Source organism: Podarcis raffonei, chromosome 16, assembly GCF_027172205.1.
Source record: "Podarcis raffonei isolate rPodRaf1 chromosome 16, rPodRaf1.pri, whole genome shotgun sequence".
Lineage (NCBI taxonomy): Eukaryota > Metazoa > Chordata > Lepidosauria > Squamata > Lacertidae > Podarcis > Podarcis raffonei.
Window position 1 is genome coordinate 30,652,270 of NC_070617.1, and position 18,148 is coordinate 30,670,417.

The window sequence follows — 18,148 nt, forward strand, 5'->3', positions numbered from 1 at the left end:
TCTCTCTTTCAAAAAAAGGATTATTTTGCTCACTTAAAACAAAATGATTTGTTATCCTGGGAAGCTTGTCATACGGCCATGAGAAAATAAAATGTGTCTAAGGGATTCGCTTGGATTTGCAGAGAATGCTTTCATCCTATCCAACACTTCTTAAATGAAAACAAAAAGGAGAAGATTGCTAGGAGCCAACAGATCTTGGCTCTATATGGCGAGAGGAAGGAAGAAAGTCCCAGGTCCATCACAGTCTTCTACAGCTGAAAAAAATAAAAAGGAGGACCCAGTAGCAGGAAATGGGAAAGGCTTCTGCCAGAAACCCTGCCATCCAGGGTCAACTCTGCTGCGCTAGATGGCCCATCTGACCTGGGAAATGGTAATGTCCTATGTTCCTGTGCCATCAAGGGTTGAGTGCCAGGATGGAACAAAGATGGATTTGAATACTAAACTAGGACACATTAGACCCTGGACTTAGCTCCACCAGAGGCAGCAGAGCAGGGCCAAATCCAACTAGTCCAACTAGTCCAGATTGACTGCTTTGTGGCACAGGCCTTGCATATGTGACAGTCTCACCCATTCTTAGGAACAAACTCGGAAGCTTATCTTCCATCTTCAGAGAGGTTAGCCGCGGGATAAGCATGGCAGGGTGTGCATAAGAAGCCAAGCCCTATCACCCCACTGCAATTAAAGAACAATTAATTCCGCCTCCACCCGCTATGGAACAGCACCAAAAACTAGTTGGGAGAAACAAGATTTCAAATGCTCATGTATGTCCACATTTGCATTCTGCCCAAGTTTTCCATTCTTCCTCGCTTCATTCAGTTCCGCAGGCAGGATGGATGCTTGGGTGTTGATTGATGATTTATCGATCCGTTACATGCTTTACCTTGCTGGCAGGAGATGCTTCTCCACTCTGACATCTAAACTCTGTTTTCTAGCAGTATATATAATAACTATATTTAAAGACTCATATAACTGAAGGTTTGGGAGTCTAGTCTAACCATCTGCTACGCAGGAATCACAGCTTAAGAATCCCTGGCAGATGGCCTTCCAACCTCTGTTTAAAAACCTCCATGAAGGTAAGCCCACCACCTTCCAAGGTAAACCGTCCCACTGTCAAACAGCTCTCAGTCAGTATTGTCTTCCTAATGTTAAGTCGGAATCTCCTTTCTTGTAATAAGAATCCATTGTTACAGTTCCTATCCTCTGAAGCATGGGTAGGCTCAAACTAAGGCCCGGAGGCCGGATCTGGCCCATTCGCCTTCTCAATCCGGCCCATGGACGGTCCGGGGAATCAGCATGTTTTTACATCTCTGGGTTATTTGTGGGGCCTGCCTGGTGCTTTTACATGAGTAGAATGTGTGCTTTTATTTAAAATGCATCTCTGGATTATTTGTGGGGCAATTCGTTCTCCCCCCCCCACTCCAAAATATAGTCCAGCCCCCCACAAGGGCTGAGAGACAGTGGACCGGCCCCCTGCTGAAAAAGTTTGCTGACCCCTGCTCTGAAGCAACAAAAATACCCAAGTTTTACCCATCTTCCATGTGACAGCCCTTCCGATATTTGGAGATGGCAAACATATCACCACCTTACAACTCTATTTTGTTACTGGTCCATTGCTTTCGATTTCCATTAACTGTACTACTTGATGGGTATCATATACATTTTTTTAAAAAAACAAAAGGGATTCTGAAATGCATCCATCTGAAGTTGTTCGGAAGGCATTCAAGATGTTGGAAGGTTTGTCCTATGCAGAGACCGGATCCCTCATCATCACATCTCTTGACTCATAAAAATAAATTGCTTCAAGTATCTGAAAGGATGATCTCAGGAAATATGCATGTAATAAGCCTTTGGCTTAAGCTCTTCAGGCGGAACGGCTTGCATTCCCAAACCTGCACTTGCCAAGGGAGCGCCCACATGGGGGCGGGACATTTGTCAGTGAGAACTGGTGGGTGGGCGGTGCTTAACCCTCCCCCGCACCACCACATCAACCATATCTGCACATATGCTCCAGCCTCAAACACACTTTCCCCTCAACTGGGCTTACTTCTGATCGCCAAGCCGCCACAGGAAGAACGGGCTAAAATGGGCAAGGGTGGGAGAGCAAATCTGCAGGGGAGACTTGGTGGCTAGGGGTGGGGGTAGAAGACTAAATACCCTCTTCCTCCCTACCAATTATCTCTTTCAAATGCCTTGGCCTGAGCCGGCCCAACTATTAGATAGTGTCAAGAGGCCGCCTTCGGCAACTGGTTTTTGGCACCATGAAAGGGCAAATTTATTACCACTGTATTTTTACTTCTGAGGGTAGAGGTAGGTGGCCTCAGGTGCCAAAACTTGGGGACTTACTATGAACTTTTGCGGGGAGTTGTGACATTTGTTCTTCTGCCTCAGACAGCAAAATCTCTTGGCTCAGCCTTCCCAGGCCCTTACATAAGGAACCCTGTGTTTGCCTTGTAACATGTGCTTTATTCATTTGTTTAAGCCAGCCTGCCACCAATGTGCTCAAGGTGACATATGTAGCTGAAACTACTCAGTTACTTCAGAGTACAGTGGTACCTCGGGTTACATACACTTCAGGTTACAGATGCTTCAAGTTACAGACTCTGCTAACCCAGAAATAGTACCTCGGGTTAAGAACTTTGCTTCAGGATGAGAACAGAAATCGGGCTCCGGCGGCAACGCAGCAGCAGCAGGCCCCATTAGCTAAAGTGGTGCTTCAGGTTAAGAACAGTTTCAGGTTAAGTACGGACCTCCGGAACGAATTACAGTGGTGCCTTGCAAGACGAAATTAATTCGTTCTGCGAGTTTTTTCGTCTTGCGAATTTTTCGTCTTGCGAAGCACCACTGTATTAAGTCTGCAGTAATTTTAAGAAGTGGCCCCAACATTCTCCAGAAGGCTACCACACCGCGTGCTATGAGTTGCTCCTTGAAGTCAAGTCGCAACTGCACGTCTTCAAGCAATGCACCCTGGGTATTAACGGTTTTAAGAAAAAGGAAACAAACTTGCAAGACGTTTTCGTCTTGCGAAGCAAGCCCATAGGGAAATTCGTCTTGTGAAGCAACTCAAAAAACCAAAAGCCCTTTCATCTTGCGAGTTTTTCGTCTTGCGAGGCATTCGTCTTGCGAGGTACCACTGTAAGTACTTAACCCGAGGTACCACTGTAGTTACAAAAGTTGTTCCAAACACCGGTCATATCAGAAGTCTTTTTAGGCCTCGTCACCTCTATGCTCAGTCAACTTATGCTGGCAGTGTCAATTCTATGGTTGGGTTTCTGATTTCTGAATGTCTGATAAAGCAAACAGAGACACCTGAGAAAGAGCTATGAGCCTGGCTTCTCAAAGGTTGTCCCCAAAAAAGTTCCCGAAGTGAAAAGGGTGAGGGGAGAAGCATACTCCTGAGCATAGGTAGGCAAACTAAGGCCCGGGGGCAGGATCCGGCCCAATCGCCTTCTAAATCCGGCCCACGGACGGTCCGGGAATCAGCGTGTTTTTACATGAGTAGAATGTGTCCTTTTATTTAAAATGCACCTCTGGGTTATTTGTGGGCCATAGGAATTCGTTCACCTCCCCCCCCAAAAAAATATAGTCTGGACCCCCCACAAGGTCTGAGGGACAGTGGATCGACCCCCTGCTGAAAAAGTTTGCTGACCCCTGCTCCTGAGCTTCTCCAAGGATAATTAACGGCATGACAAGGATGAACCGCTCAGCTGGCAACACCCTCGCCCAGGTGTGAAAACTGGCAGTCACTTGGGCCCAAAGTGTAACGAAACACCTATAATATTAAGAAGTAGGCAAATTATCCCAAGACAATCCATCACAACACACAGCGTCAGGATGATTCATTAGGACAAGGAATCATTTGTACAGTGGTACCTTGGGTTAAGAACTTAATTCGTTCTGGAGGTCTGTTCTTAACCTGAAACTGTTCTTAACTTGAAGCACCACTTTAACTAATGGGGCCTCCTGCTGCCGCTGTGCCATTGCTGCAGGACTTCTGTTCTCATCCTGAAGCAAAGTTCTTAACCCGAGGTACTATTTCTGGGTTAGCGGAGTCTGTAACCTGAAGCGTATGTAACCTGAAGCGTATGTAACCTGAGGTACCACTGTATTAATGAATGCACACATTCAAAGAGCGATTAGGAAAGGCCTCGTGTTTCCATCGAGCAGTGACTTCAGACTTTGAAAGCAACAAGTTTGGATGAATAGCTTTTGACTTTCTAAGACCAGGGGTCCATCTTCATCATGGGATCCCCTTTTAAGCATTTAAGCATGTCCCATCTCTTACTGTCTCCTCCTCATCATCAAAAATTATTTAAGAAAAAAAATATCTAAGGTTACATAATGTAAGAAGACCCTGCTTGGTCAGACCAATGGCCCATGTAGTCCAGGATCCTGTTTTCACAGAGGCCAACCAGATACCTAGGAAAAACCCACAAGCAGGACCTGGGCACAAGATCACCCTCCCTGTCTGCAGTTTCCAGCAACTGGTATTCAGAAAAGATTTTGCCTCCATCATGGCTAGCCTTTTTCTCCATGAATTCGTCTAATCCTCTTTTAAAGACACCTAGGCTGGTGGGCATTACTGTCTCCTGTGGGAGCGAGTTCCACTGGTCAGTCACCTTAAATCAGCATGCAACCCCAGTGTAGCTTGTGACCCACTAGATGAGAATCAATGGAAGACCAAGGATGGGGAACCTATGGTTCTCCAGATGTTGTAGGACTGAAACTCCCCACATCCCCAACCATGATGACCAGAACAGATGAAGTCCAACTGCATTTGGAGGCCCACGGCTGATGGGAGATGGAGGCCGACAACATCTGGAAGGCTTATGGGTCCCCCAACTGTGATACAGAAAAACATGGAGCAAGCTCAAGCTTTGTCAGCCAGTGGCTAAATGAAGTGAAATATTGTTGGGCTAAGGAAAATAATGAAAAGCCTAATCTGGCTGTGCATTTTTGGATGAGCATTCCAACTCATGTGCCTTTCAATTTCTGGGAAGATTACATAAAAAAGGAGTTTCTCCACCCTCTCTCATGCGAACCATAAAATAGATTTATGGCCCAGGTTGGGGGAAAGAATATTTAGGAAAATAATGCATCAAACTCATTTATTTTTACAACCAGGATTTTCTTTCTAATCAACACAGAGCCAAAGTTTGGCCTTCCACTTAATACTCTGGTTACTCTTTCTACTATCAGCCTTGCAGAACAGACTGCTTCCCTGGGGAAACTGCTGCAGCTGTGTGGGTTTGGAAAGTCTTGCCTAATTTTTAAAGGCAGTATCTTTCTCTTGAAGTACCGAACAAGATGCAGCAGGGAGGGTGCTCAATCCTCGCAGAAAACATTTGGCCTGGGACAGTAAACCTGAGACTCGTGGTTGTTGGCGTTCATTGGGACTGGCTGGGTATAAGGCCAACAACAGGGGCAGCCATAACAAATGACAGGCAGAGTCAATTCTAGTTATGTAGCCATCTTCCTCCCTGCTGAGTTATTTAACCCTCAGACTAAGCAGCAGTAAGTTGATAGCCAAATGCCACCTTCTAGACTAGTTCTAAGAAAGAAGGCAGTCAGGTCGGGGCTGCCTGACTTTGGTGGAGCCGGATGTCTGGAAAGGTGCCAGCAGAGGCTGGGTAATTCACCCTTCTGGAGGAGACAGGGAATGACTGACAGCCCATAAACACCACCCATTCAAACATCATCATGTGATTCATCCAGAGATCTTTATGCCCAGTCCCTGGTCCACCAGTAGTCCTAGGTCCACCAGTAGTCAGGATTCCTCAACCTCGTCCCTCCAGATGTTTTGAGACTACAATTCCCATCATCCCTGACCACTGGTCCTGCTAGCTAGGGATCATGGGAGTTGTAGGCCAAAAACATCTGGAGGGCCGAGGTTAAGGAAGCTTGCCTTAAGTGCTTTTGCCAGGCTTGAGCGTGTCCTTGAACTGTGATAACATCTCTTGCTTGCCTGGATGAGAATGGAGAGATGGAGGAGACAATGTCATATAAACATCTGGCAATTTTTTTGTATCTGAAATACAGCAGCTAAGAATTGCACATGTTGTGCCATCCACTTTTGCCTCTGGTCCCACTATCTGTGCTCTCCAAGTGAGCTGGGTGCTTCCCTCTAACACCTATGGGGGAGCTATGGGTGCGCCAACCCTTCTGCCCCCAAAGAACATTCCCCAGCTACCTCCGCAACATCAATACTAACAGAACCAGCATAAGATCCATCAAAATGCAGCCACTGTGTATGCCCAAACTAAAGCCCTCAGAACCCACTTTTGTCCATGTTGAAACAAAGTTCCTGGGAGCAAAATTTGTCCTCAAGTCTCAGGAAGATCGAGAGCTAAAAAGTGTTTTCATAGGTTCATTTTATTCTCATTTTTAGGGGGATCACTTTAACTGCTCCAGAGAGGCTCATAATTTTGAAACGGCTCAGGAGTTTAAACAATGGATGTTGAGCCTGTGTTAATTCGAAACCCTCGACTCATCCTGCCAACCTCATTCTTTTTCATACATCAACATTTTAATATTAAAGAAGCAGTAAATCCATCCATCTGGGTGTGTTGGATCAAAGTAATATTCCTTCCTTTTCAGATCCTATACACACACAGACACACACCAAAAAAACACAAAAAACACTTGGGTTAGATTGGACATTTATGCAAATTTCCACTTGATGGTGACTTTTTTATATATATAAGCAAAAAAGAGAGAAAGGGGGAAAGTTTGAGTGTTGACTTTTTCACCGCTCAGAACTTACTCCTCCTCCAATAGGGGCAGAGCACATTCATCTATCTTGGAAAAGGGAATCCTGAGAATTAGTTGTTTTTTCTTGACAAAAGCCAACTCGTTACAGCTGACTGGTTCACAGTTTTTAGGCTGCCAGTGAAACAGATCTATGTGTGTTTTTTATGGATAAGCTTATGGAAAATCTTCACCCTGAGGGACAAAAAAGAAATTCTATAAAAAGACACGAGAATACGCAATACAATAGTGTCTGCAATTCATGGTTTATACAGAAAGAACAGGAAAACGTCTGGCTAGGAACCTTAACAACGTGTGAGGGACAATGATTTAAGGTTATGAAGAAAATATTACAGTGACTGAATAATGCTGTTACATTTAAATAAATGAAGAAGCTGTGTTCAGACAAATGCCCTCATATGCTAAGCACGAGTGTGTGGAGTACAATAACTTTATAGACTTTGTAGGGAAGGGGGCAAAGTTTGGTGGGACAGCCTCTGCCTCACATGCGAAAGATCCCAGGTTCAGTCCCTGGCATCTTCAGGTAAAGCTGGAAGCAACCCCTGCCGAAAATCCTGTTAATTTAGGTAGGCAATACTGAGCAAGACGAAGCAGCAATCTGATTCAGTATATACCATACTTTTCCATCTATAAGACGCCTCCATGTATAGGACACCCCCTATTTTGGGGGGACTCAAATTTAAGAAAATGGGGGGAGATGGCACAGAGTTGTTGAGCTTTCTTCAGGGGGGATTGCCGAAAATCGCTTGCCCACACACACGTCACAAAATCCACCTCCCATCTGTCCCATCGCCAGCAGAAGCTGCCAATCGCCCGCCCAACTGCCAGAGCGTCAGCCAGTCAACACCACCCATTGACGCAGCAACCAATAACACGCACAATAGCCGATGACAGCCGTGGCAGCAACCAATCAAGATGACCCCCACTTTTTAGCATGATTTTTAAAGGAAAAAACATAGTCTTATACATGGAAAAGTACGGTATGTTCCTAGATAATAAACAGAGTCTTTCTGTATGATCAGCACCCCATTCAACTACTGTTTTCATTGCTTAACCCCAAATATTAAAAGATACAAAAAAGAGAGAGAGATTATCCAAAGCTCATAAGTAATTGGTAAGGTTTGTAAGCTATGGCCAGCCTACAAAATTTTGGGGACCAAATCACAAAGGCAGGCTGCAGTGTTTACAGCACTATCCTAGACAAGTCTACTCAGAATTAGATCCCAGAAATTATGGACTAGTGGAATGAAATTTACAGCTTGTGTAACACACAGGGAAAATTTAGAAAAGATGATGTACAGGTGGTACATTACCCCAGCAAAGTTGGGGAAAATGTACAAAACTGGGAATAAGAACTGCTGGAAGTGCAAGGTTAAAGAAGGTAATTTTTTCCACATGTGGTGGACATGCGAAGAAATGAAGAAATATTGGGAATATATTTATAATGAGTTAAAAAAAATATTTAAATATACATTCCCTAAAAGACCGGAAGCATTTCTACTAGGGATAGTTGGGGATGAAGTTAAAAACGAAGATAAGACATTATTTCAGTATGCCACAGCTGCCGCCAGATTGTTAATTGCCCAAAATTGGAAAAATCAAGATATCCCATCAATTAGAGAGTGGCAAACAAAATTATTTGAATTTGTTGAACTTGCAGAAATGACTCAAAAAATCAGAAACCAAAAAAATACAAAGTTTATTAATGACTGGAACAAATTTATGATATACATTGAAGGGAATTACAGAAGCCTAAAAACTATAACAGATTTGATATAAACCTTACGACGTGTAAACTATTAACAATTATTAGCTGCGGGGAAAATAAATTATGTATATTAAGAAGCCTGAAAGCGGGAGGGATGGAGGTCAATAGAGCGTAGAAGAATGATTTAAGTTCTTGAGATATAAAGAGATAATTGTGAGGACAAAGAATTGTAACGGAAATAGATAATACTTATGTTATGTTTAGATATTTGTTTTGTATTTTTCTCTCTTTTTGTAATTGTGAAGTTATTTCTTTTTTTTTTTTGGTTACTTATATGAAACTCAATAAAAAGAAGTTAAAAAAAAAAAAACAGAATTAGATCCCACAATCTGGTGCCTTTCAGATGTTTTGGCCTATAGTTCTCAGCAGCTCAAACCAGCAGCAGCTGGTCTCTTGTCAATGGGAAAGAATGTTCCACCTAGACTGTCAGAGGCAGAATGCCTCTGAATGTCAGTTCCCGGGAATCACAGGTGGGCAGAATGCTGCTGCATGCATGTCCGGCTTGCAGGCTTCCCAAGGGCATCTGGGAACAGGATCTTAGACTACATCAGGGGTCGGCAAGGATTACTGGGCATGGGCCAGATCACTCCCATGGAGATCCTCTGTGGGCCAGACCAGGGCAGTGTGATGCCGGAAATCGCATCTGGTCATGTCTGCGGCGCTGGAAATCGCTTCTGTGCATGCCCAGATGCTGAAAATTACACCTGCGCAGAAGTGATTTCCAGCACCGCAGACATGCGCAGACGCGATTTCCGGCATCTGGGCATGCGCAGAAGCAATTTCTGGAGCCCCGGGAAGAGAGTCCCCATGCCGCGCTGTGCCAGTTTAGCACAGCACATGGGGACTCGCCAAGCGGGCGGCTAGGTTCAGGGGCGGCTCATACACCGGTTAAGAAACCCTCATGGGCCGCTTCCGGCCCATGGGCCTTAGCCTGCCGACCTCTGGACTACATGGACCATTGGTCTGATCCAGCAGGCTCTTCTTAGGTTCAAAAACATAATCTGAAGTTTGTTCTCTAAATCACCAATAAATTAATTGCTTACTACAGCAGCAATACTCTACTTCTCATCTCCTCCTAAACTACAATACTCTCTAAGCAGTGATTTGACCATTTCACCATGAAAACACATACTGAGGACCAAGCCTTTCAAGTTCCACCAATCTCAAACGGAGCAATCTAAGCCCATATTTAATCCTCCCATTGAGATCAATGGAATTTAGAAGGGCTTTTCTTGCCTGGATGGTAATACTGCTCTTTAACTCCACCCTTTTCAGCAAGGTCTTGAACCACAGGGTTGGCGGTTAGCATTCAAGAGTCATAAAAGAGAGAGAGAGACCATCAAATTCAAATTGCACAAAATTATAAGGTGTGGGTCACTTGTTTGGGCATTTACAGGTCACTGAGATTAAATATCTGGGAGGTGGTTTGATATGATCTCATGGTACAAAGATCCCAAGCACCAGCTGCTAGCAGAGCATGTTGCCCTCTGGAGCCCTAATGATGCCAGTTCAAGACGTCTACAAAAATTGCATTTGTAATAGTCCAAACCAGCTGTTTTAATCAGGAATAAAATTGGTTTGCATATCCATCAGCATTTCATAGGCTTTTGACCCTATTGATCAAAGATATTTAAACTAAAACCCAAGTACATTGACTAGGGAGTAAACTGTATTGAGCAAAACATTTAAAAACATGCATAGGATATTTGCACAGTGCAAGTGCAGTGGTACATTTTACGCAGGATGAGGCCTCATTGAACCCAGTGGGACTTACCTCCAACTAAAATGGACATACGACTGGGCTCTGCTAAACCCCCCCCCCAAAAAAACCCTGTACCTGCTTACACTACTACCCTCCAAAACACTGGTTTTTTTCCCTTAGCACAAAATGCCTGCATCAGTGTAACCTGTTAACCACATCCAAGTGATCCTTATCTCGGCTTAATAAGCAGAAATATGAATGAGCCTTTTGCCTGCCCAAGTAAACTCTTTGTTCCTCCCTTCGCAGTGCAAGTGAACAAACCAGTCAAGATACAATTGCCCAAACTCTCCTACTGTGAAATAAATGACATTAGCAGCCGCATCCCATGCATGCTTGCATAGAAATACAGAGTTCAGAGGATCTTCCTAGCACATGTGTTTAGGACCGTAGCCTAGGGCAGGCTGGAGGATATTTAGTTGAGATAGAGGGGTCCCTCTGCACTGCGCTGCCTCAACCAGTGAGGGAGTTGATCAATGCACCCACCCAGAAGCCAGCTGCATTGTCGATGGCGATAGCACAAATCCCTGAAAAGGGTGTTTCAACCTGAAAGCTGGCATAGCAAAAGAGGAGGGGTTTTTTTCCTTCTTCCCCTGACCTTCTGCACAGGGGTTTGGAGTGCTCTTAAGATGATAATTCCGAACTGGGACAAGAATGCTGCCTGAAACGAAACTCTTCATTGCACCCAGAGGAGGCTGGTCCGCCTTCTTATTTGCAAAAAGGTCTTTGGGGTGGCCCTGCCTGACAGCTTTCACCTCCTGAGTCTCAGTGTTGCCCTTCTAGAACCCAGGAGGGAAGAGGGTGGCGATGAAAGTAGAATTTGTTGGCTCTGCCTGCCATTGCCTCTGGCTCCACCTACTGTCTGGGTTCCTTGCCTGTCCAAATGGGCCCCAGCCACTACTGATCATATGTGTGCACACCTATTCTGGTGTACTTCTGATGTACTGCTCCTGATTTAAGTTACCTTGCTGGTCTCCAGCATGTCCAAACATCCCTTAAAAATTGTTCCTGCTTATTTGCAAAGGACCCAAAGGCACCGGAGGATGCTTTGTGCAAAATTACACATTTGGATGCGCTTATTATCTTGGCTCGCTGCCTAAAATGAGGTGCGCTGAGCAATATTATAAGCTCAGGTAAACGAGGCAAAAAATCAGCAAACTGATTGACCTAAAAAGGAAATGCTCCAGGTCATGGGCAATTTGCATTCCCCCCCCCAAAGCCTGCTACAAGAATTGATGAACAGATAAAACTACAGGAATATTATTGCATCCCTACTTGTAAGCTTGAAAACAACCACTCGCCTGGAGCAAGTAAGAAATCATCTTTACATGACCAGGCAGGGAAGTGCATCAGAGAGTACACAGAACCTGCATTCATCTGAACCCCTTATCTGTGTGTCCCCCTCTGATGTAGCTGCATATGGTTGCGACACAAGGACAGGCCTTTTTAGTGGTGGCCCCTCACTTGTGCCCAAGCAAGACTTATTTGCTCATGCACTTATTGTTGGTTATTAATACCAAGCTTAAGGTTATAATTTAAGCGGCTGCTATAGATGGAATTTGACATAATTTTTACTATTTCAATTCTCTGTTTCATTGGTTTTTTAAAAATATTTTAATAAAAATCTAAATATATTTTTATTGATCCTTGATCATATTGATGAAGGGTGGTACGGCACCTTCTGTTTCTACACCTGCTGAAAACATTTCCATCCTGCCAGACCTATGCAAGAAATTAAAAATACATATTCCCAGAATGGTTAATTGATGCCTGTTTTTAACTTTCTTATGTAGTTTTCATTGTATGGTCTTACATATTTTTGCCGTACACTGCTTTCACATAGTTTATTAAACTGCAATCTATAAACAATTTTTTATAAATAAACAATATTTTGAATCAACCCATCTCTTAATGGCCTAAAACAAGACCACCAGCTTAATGACTTTAACAGAAGAATAGACAAATTCATGAGGGACAAGGCTATGCTCTGCCTCCACGGTTGGAGGCAGTACAGCAGTACCTCGGGTTAAGTACTTAATTCGTTCTGGAGGTCCGTTCTTAACCTGAAACTGTTCTTAACCTGAAGCACCAGTTTAGCTAATGGGGCCTCCCACTGCTGCTGCGCTGCGATTTCTGTTCTCATCCTGAAGCAAAGTTCTTAACCCGAGGTACTATTTCTGGGTTAGCAGAGTCTGTAACCTGATGTGTATGTAACCTGAAGCGTATGTAACCTGAGGTACTACTGTAATTGTTCTGAATACCTATTGCTGGAAACTACAGGGGGGAGAGACTCTTGTGCCTGGGTCCAGTTGAGAATTTCCCAGAAGGATCTACTTGGCCACTGTGAGAACAGGATGGCGAACTATATGGGCCCCTGGCCTCATTCAGCAGGCATTGGCGGAGCTTCATGCTCTGGCATGGGGGGCGGCGGGGGTGGAGAGCAGGTGGGGGCGGGGCTGGCATGCATCCCGGGGGCAATGTGCTCCCCCTGCACGCCTCTTCCTCCGCCAGTGTCAACAGGCTCTTGTGTTCTTGTGGACTAGCAGATAGCTTAAAAATTGCAAAAAGGTTCATTAGTATTTAAAACCCAAATACTTACAGAAGCTGTAGTTGGCAGGTACTAGTCCTTGAAGAGGCAACCTCCCTTCTCTCTCACACACTTGAGAAAACATGCATTGTCTAAAAGAAGGAAAGTTATCTATTAGCTATTGAACCGTTCACTATCACTCCTGATCGCCAGATTCACTTTCTGCAAGTGCTCCTGTTTCTTAACTGGCATCAAGGGACAGGCAGAAATTCACTGTATGTCAATGAAGAAGATGACACCTGTTGGATTTTTGCCCAGCGTTCGGTTGGTAAGGCAAGGGGAAAATGCTAGGGAGGAGGGACAGGTTCAGCAACAAATCCTGCCCGATACCCTATATTCACAAGGAAAGACCACACCTTTTGGATTCCTGCCTTGCTTACTCCTGTTAGAAACACAGCTTCACCTTCAAAGGGTGTATCTTTATTTGGTTATTTAAGAAAATTATTCCCCACCCACCATATAAGCTTAGTTTTTACACACACACACACACGACAACAGTAAAACAAATAATAGAAAAATAATAAACATGGTCAATGCAACAAATGATCTAACATTTTAAAAGCCTGGGAAAATGAAAAGGCTTTTGTCTGACACTGTGAAAGCATGAGAGTCACAAGCATCAATGTGCAGAAGGTTACCACCAGTTCACTATTGGGTTTAAGCTTCTTTATCATTGTATTAATGTTATTTTACTTAGATGGAGGAATCCTTCTCATTTTATGCTGGAAAGCCCTCACCCAGAATATCTAGAAGGGAAATAATTCCTGTTGGGTTTTTAGCCGTTAAAGCCACTGTGGTGTCCCATCTGTTGAACACCCCTCCCATTTCAGGTATGTCTGGCGCCACCATTGTTAGTTTTCCAATGCCAGGCTAAGACATATTTATCTGTGCAGGCATTTTAAGTTTTGTAAGCTGATCATTGTTCAACCCGCTCTGTTGTTTTTAGCTGTCCTGTTTGTTTGATGGTGTGTTGTGTTATGTGTTTTTGCTTATGTTATGAGTTGCTTAGCTGCTTTTATTTCCTTTTCTATTCCATTCCATTCCCTGCCCTGGTATTCACATTCTGCATCACTGGGCGGGCAGGAAGGGGGCAGCATGCAGTCGAAAGAGCGCTGTGCCATATACAGTAAAGATGCCAACTCTACCTGTTGGATTCCTGCTCCACGGCTGCAAGAGACTTAGCTCTGCCAGCAGGAATCCAAAGAACACCCCTTACCAAATAAAATAGCTCTTCTCCCTGCTGGCAAGGCAACACCTGTTGAATTCCCTGCATCAAGCCCCCTTCCACCCTATAATACTGCAACCTTTCTATAGGAAATTGCACCTGTTGAATTTCTCCCTGCATTCCAGCTGTTGAAGGCCATGCCAAAGTACCAACGGAAGAAGAGCGGCAGGTGAAAATGATGGACTTTGCGGAACTGACAGGGAAAATCCGAAACCAGCACGATCAAGTATTCGAAAAAGACTGGAGAAAATTTATACAACATTTGAAAGATCGTTGTAAGCAATTAACAACACTAGTAGGGTTATCTGAAGACTTGTAATGAGAAGTGTTTTTTACCTTTCTATATTTATTTAAATTTTGAGGTATTTAGTAATGAGTTACATTAGAATTGGAAAATATATATAATGCTGTGATATAAAGGATAGTTTTGAAAGCCAAGAGGTGGGAGGGAAGGAAGTCGACAGGTAAGAGCCAAAGAAGTAAAGTGGATAATAACGATGTGATTATATATGTTTAAATGGAAAATTAATAAAAATATTTTGAAAATAAAAAATAAATAAAGGCCACGCCAAATGAGGGTGGGTGGACCCTCCCCATGCAACCCAAAGCATGCCTCACCAGGTAAGATTAAAGGCTTGACCTGTTGGGTTCCTGCCTGCCTCACAGCTGCTAACTTAGGCCTGCCAGAGGGGGAGGAGTATCCAAAGAGTGCCGCATTATTGGAAGCGTCAAAGCCCACCCCCCTCACCACAGGCAAGGCTAGACCGGTTGAATTTCAACCTGCTCTGCAGCTGTTAAAACCATAACTACGGAGCGTGGGGGGAATCCAAAGAAGGCCTTACTGGATAGGAGAGTGGCCTCCTCTCCAACAGGCCTCTCCCCCCCCCCATTAACTGAAGCACAAGAGCCCCCATTCGCCCCTCCCCACAAATATCCCCCCTCACTCGCTAACTACATTGCATTCCTCACCCATGAGGAAGACGATCGATCGGCGATCTGCAGGCGATGCCTGCCCGGCTGCACAGCACGCAGGGCGCAGAGCTACGCATGGAGCACAGAGAAAGAGAGAGAGCGCGGGCGCGCCGACAACACCGTCACGTGACAGGGACTCCGGGGCGGCTCGACTGCCTCTGCGGCAAGGTTTTCCCTGCTCCGCGGCGCATGCGCGGGCTTGATTCCTCGGCTGGGCTGCAGCCCGGCGCGGTGGAACGTTGAGGAATGTTGCAAATCTGGAGTTTTGGAGGGAGGGAGGGAGGGCGGGCAGGTGTTAATAGGGGCGCTAGCAAAGGGGTACGTGTGGGAGGGGGGTATTTAATTGGCAGCTATGGCATTTAGGTAGGTGGAGGTGGCCGGTTGCAAAAGGAAAAGGGGGACACACTCACTGCGCTTTTAATAGTTGTGTTAGATCGATCGATCAAGCAACCAATCAATCAATCACCAGGTGTAGATTAAAACAAAAAAATTTTTTTCTTTCCAGTAGCAAAAAAAATTTGTTTTGTTTTGACTATGACAGACCAACACGGCTACCTTTCTGTAACCAGGTGTAGATTGGAGGACAAGCTGCCTGCACCTGTAGAATCTCCCTCTTCTCCTCACTGTTCCTCACAATTGTTAAAGGTCCAGTAGCCTTTGCATTCTTTTGCACGCTAAAAGGTAGAGCTCCTAGAGGTAAATGGACCCCTGACCATTAGGTCCAGTCTCGCTTTATTGGTACAGCTTCCGGGTCATGTGGCCAGCATGACTGAGCCGCTTCTGGCCAACCAGAGCAGCGCACGGAAACGCCGTTTACGGTACCTATTTATCTACTTGCACTTTGACGTGCTTTCGAACTGCTAGGTTGGCAGGAGCAGGGACTGAGAAATGGGAGCTCACCCCATCGCGGGGATTCGAACCGCCAACCTTCTGATCGGCAAGTCCTAGGCTCTGTGGTTTAACCCACAGCGCCACCCATGTCCCAGAGCTCCTACTTTGCACAAAAAAAGGCTCAATGTTCATTCTTCCAGTGAAATTCTTTTAAGTCTCAAACCCAGAGCGTCACTGCCAGTTTGCAGTACATTACTCAGCTAGATAGAGTCTGGTCTGACTCTGTAGAAGAGAGCTTCCTATGTGAATCAGCCCTTTTGGCAAAAACGAAGAGGACTGGAATCATGGGGTTGTATCCAGCTAAGTCCTGCGTAGATTCATTGACATTAAGACTTAAGTCACATCCATTGACTTCAGTGGATCTAATGACTAATGTCATAAGGGGATGGACCATAGTTAAATCTAAGAAGAGCCCTTTTGGATCAGGTCAAAGGCCATAGAAAAGGTCGCATGATTGATTTGATTGATTACGTTTCCATTCCACCTTTCCTCCAAGGAGCTCCAGGTGTCTGACCTGCAAAACAAAAATGTCAACAGTGGTACCTCGGGTTAAGTACTTAATTCATTCCAGAGGTCCGTTCTTAACCTGAAACTGTTCTAAACCTGAAGCACCACTTTGGCTAATGGGGCCTCCTGCTGCTGCTGCACCGCCGGAGCACGATTTCTGTTCTCATTCTGAAGCAAAGTTCTTAACCCGAGGTACTATTTCTGGGTTAGCGGAGTCTGTAACCTGAAGCGTCTGTAACCCGAGGTACCACTGTACAGAGCCCTTGGTTACCCTAAGGTAGCTACTGAAGGCCTGCCCCCTGCCCCCAGGTTTGTGGGTTCACCAGGCAGTGGCCCTTGGTGGTTGGGAGCCCATTTAATTTCCCACAATGCCCCTTACAAAGCTTCAAGAGGGGGAAAAGGGGTCTCCTAACCACTTTTAACAAACCACTTCCCAGGATTCTTTGGGGGAAGCTGTGACTGTTTATTTATTTTTTTTAAAGATATTTATTGGAATTTTCAAAAAATAAAGAAAAAACATAAAAATAAAAACAAAAACACATAAAGTTTACATTTCTTACCGTCAATGACCAATTTCCTTGACTTCCCCACACCTCCCCTTCTTGTATTCCAGTTCCAATTTTTAGCTCAGCAAGTTCTTGTCCCCAAACTTTACCTTATTTTCTCTAATTCATTTTAGTTAACCAATTTTAACTTATAAACCTCAATCTTTGTACATCAATACTTATTCTTAAAAATCTTTTTCTAGATTCGCCCCCTCAATTCAATTAACCAATTTTAACTTAAAAACCTCAATCTTTATACGTCAATACTTATTCTTAAAAGTCTTTTTCTAAGGTCGGCCCCAATTCCCTTCCCCGAAATCCCCATTTTTATGTTAGTGGCAAAACCAAATTAATTAAAACAGAATGTAATTATACACCCTTTGGATTCCCAAAGCTGTGACTGTTTAAAGTGACACAATACTGCTTTAAATGTATAGTGTAGGTGGGTTTGAAGTTGTCTAAACCCCTTCAGGCCATCTTAAGTTAGTGACTGTCACAACATCCTGTAGTCACAAATTTCACACTGTGAACTATGTGAAGGACTGCCCTTTTCCATTTTCTGAATCTTCTATATTCAGCTTCATTGGATGGTCCTGAGTTCTCTTGAGCAACTTTCTCCACACCGTACATTATTTTGCATACCTCTATCATCTATCTATCCCATTCTTTCTTTTCTAAACCTAAAAAGCCCCAAAATGTTGTAACCTTTCCCCATAGGAGAGTTACTCCAGCTCTTTTATTCTTTTGTCGACCTTTTCCAGGTGTATAATATACTTTCTGAGATGAGGTGAGCAGATCTGTTCCCAGTACAGTGGTACCTCGGGTTACATACGCTTCAGGTTACAGACTCCGCTAATCCAGAAATAGTGCTTCAGGTTAAGAACAGTTTCAGGTTAAGAACGGACCTCTGGAACGAATTAAGTACTTAACCTGAAGTACCACTGTAATCTAATTACCATTATTATTATTATTATCTGCTTTTCCCCACTTAAAAAATGTTTAGGGGTACTGTACTCTCATTTTCCCACTCATATTGAAATACTGTCCGTCACTGTGGCCCAGAAAAAAAGCACTGATCATTATTAATTAACTCTATCCCACCCTTCCTCCCAAAGGAGCCCAGGGCAGC

At 44.3% G+C, this 18,148-nt stretch overlaps 1 protein-coding gene across 4 annotated transcripts in view; it reads right to left on the reverse strand.

The window, feature by feature from the left end:
• The window catches only part of GNB1L (G protein subunit beta 1 like), an 82,600-nt gene extending 67,421 nt beyond the window's left edge, over window positions 1-15,179 (reverse strand). Inside the window, exons 1-2 of one of the 4 annotated variants that reach the window (XM_053369490.1) lie at window positions 15,074-15,173; window positions 12,892-12,971 (exon numbers count right to left, since the gene is read on the reverse strand). The gene's annotated coding sequence lies outside the window, so the exon portion shown is untranslated. Of the gene's footprint in view, window positions 1-12,891; window positions 12,972-14,203; window positions 14,546-15,073 lie in introns of those variants that run through there. The other 3 variants (XM_053369486.1, XM_053369487.1, XM_053369488.1) reach the window with 3 other exon arrangements.
• Window positions 15,180-18,148: the final 2,969 nt, after the last annotated feature.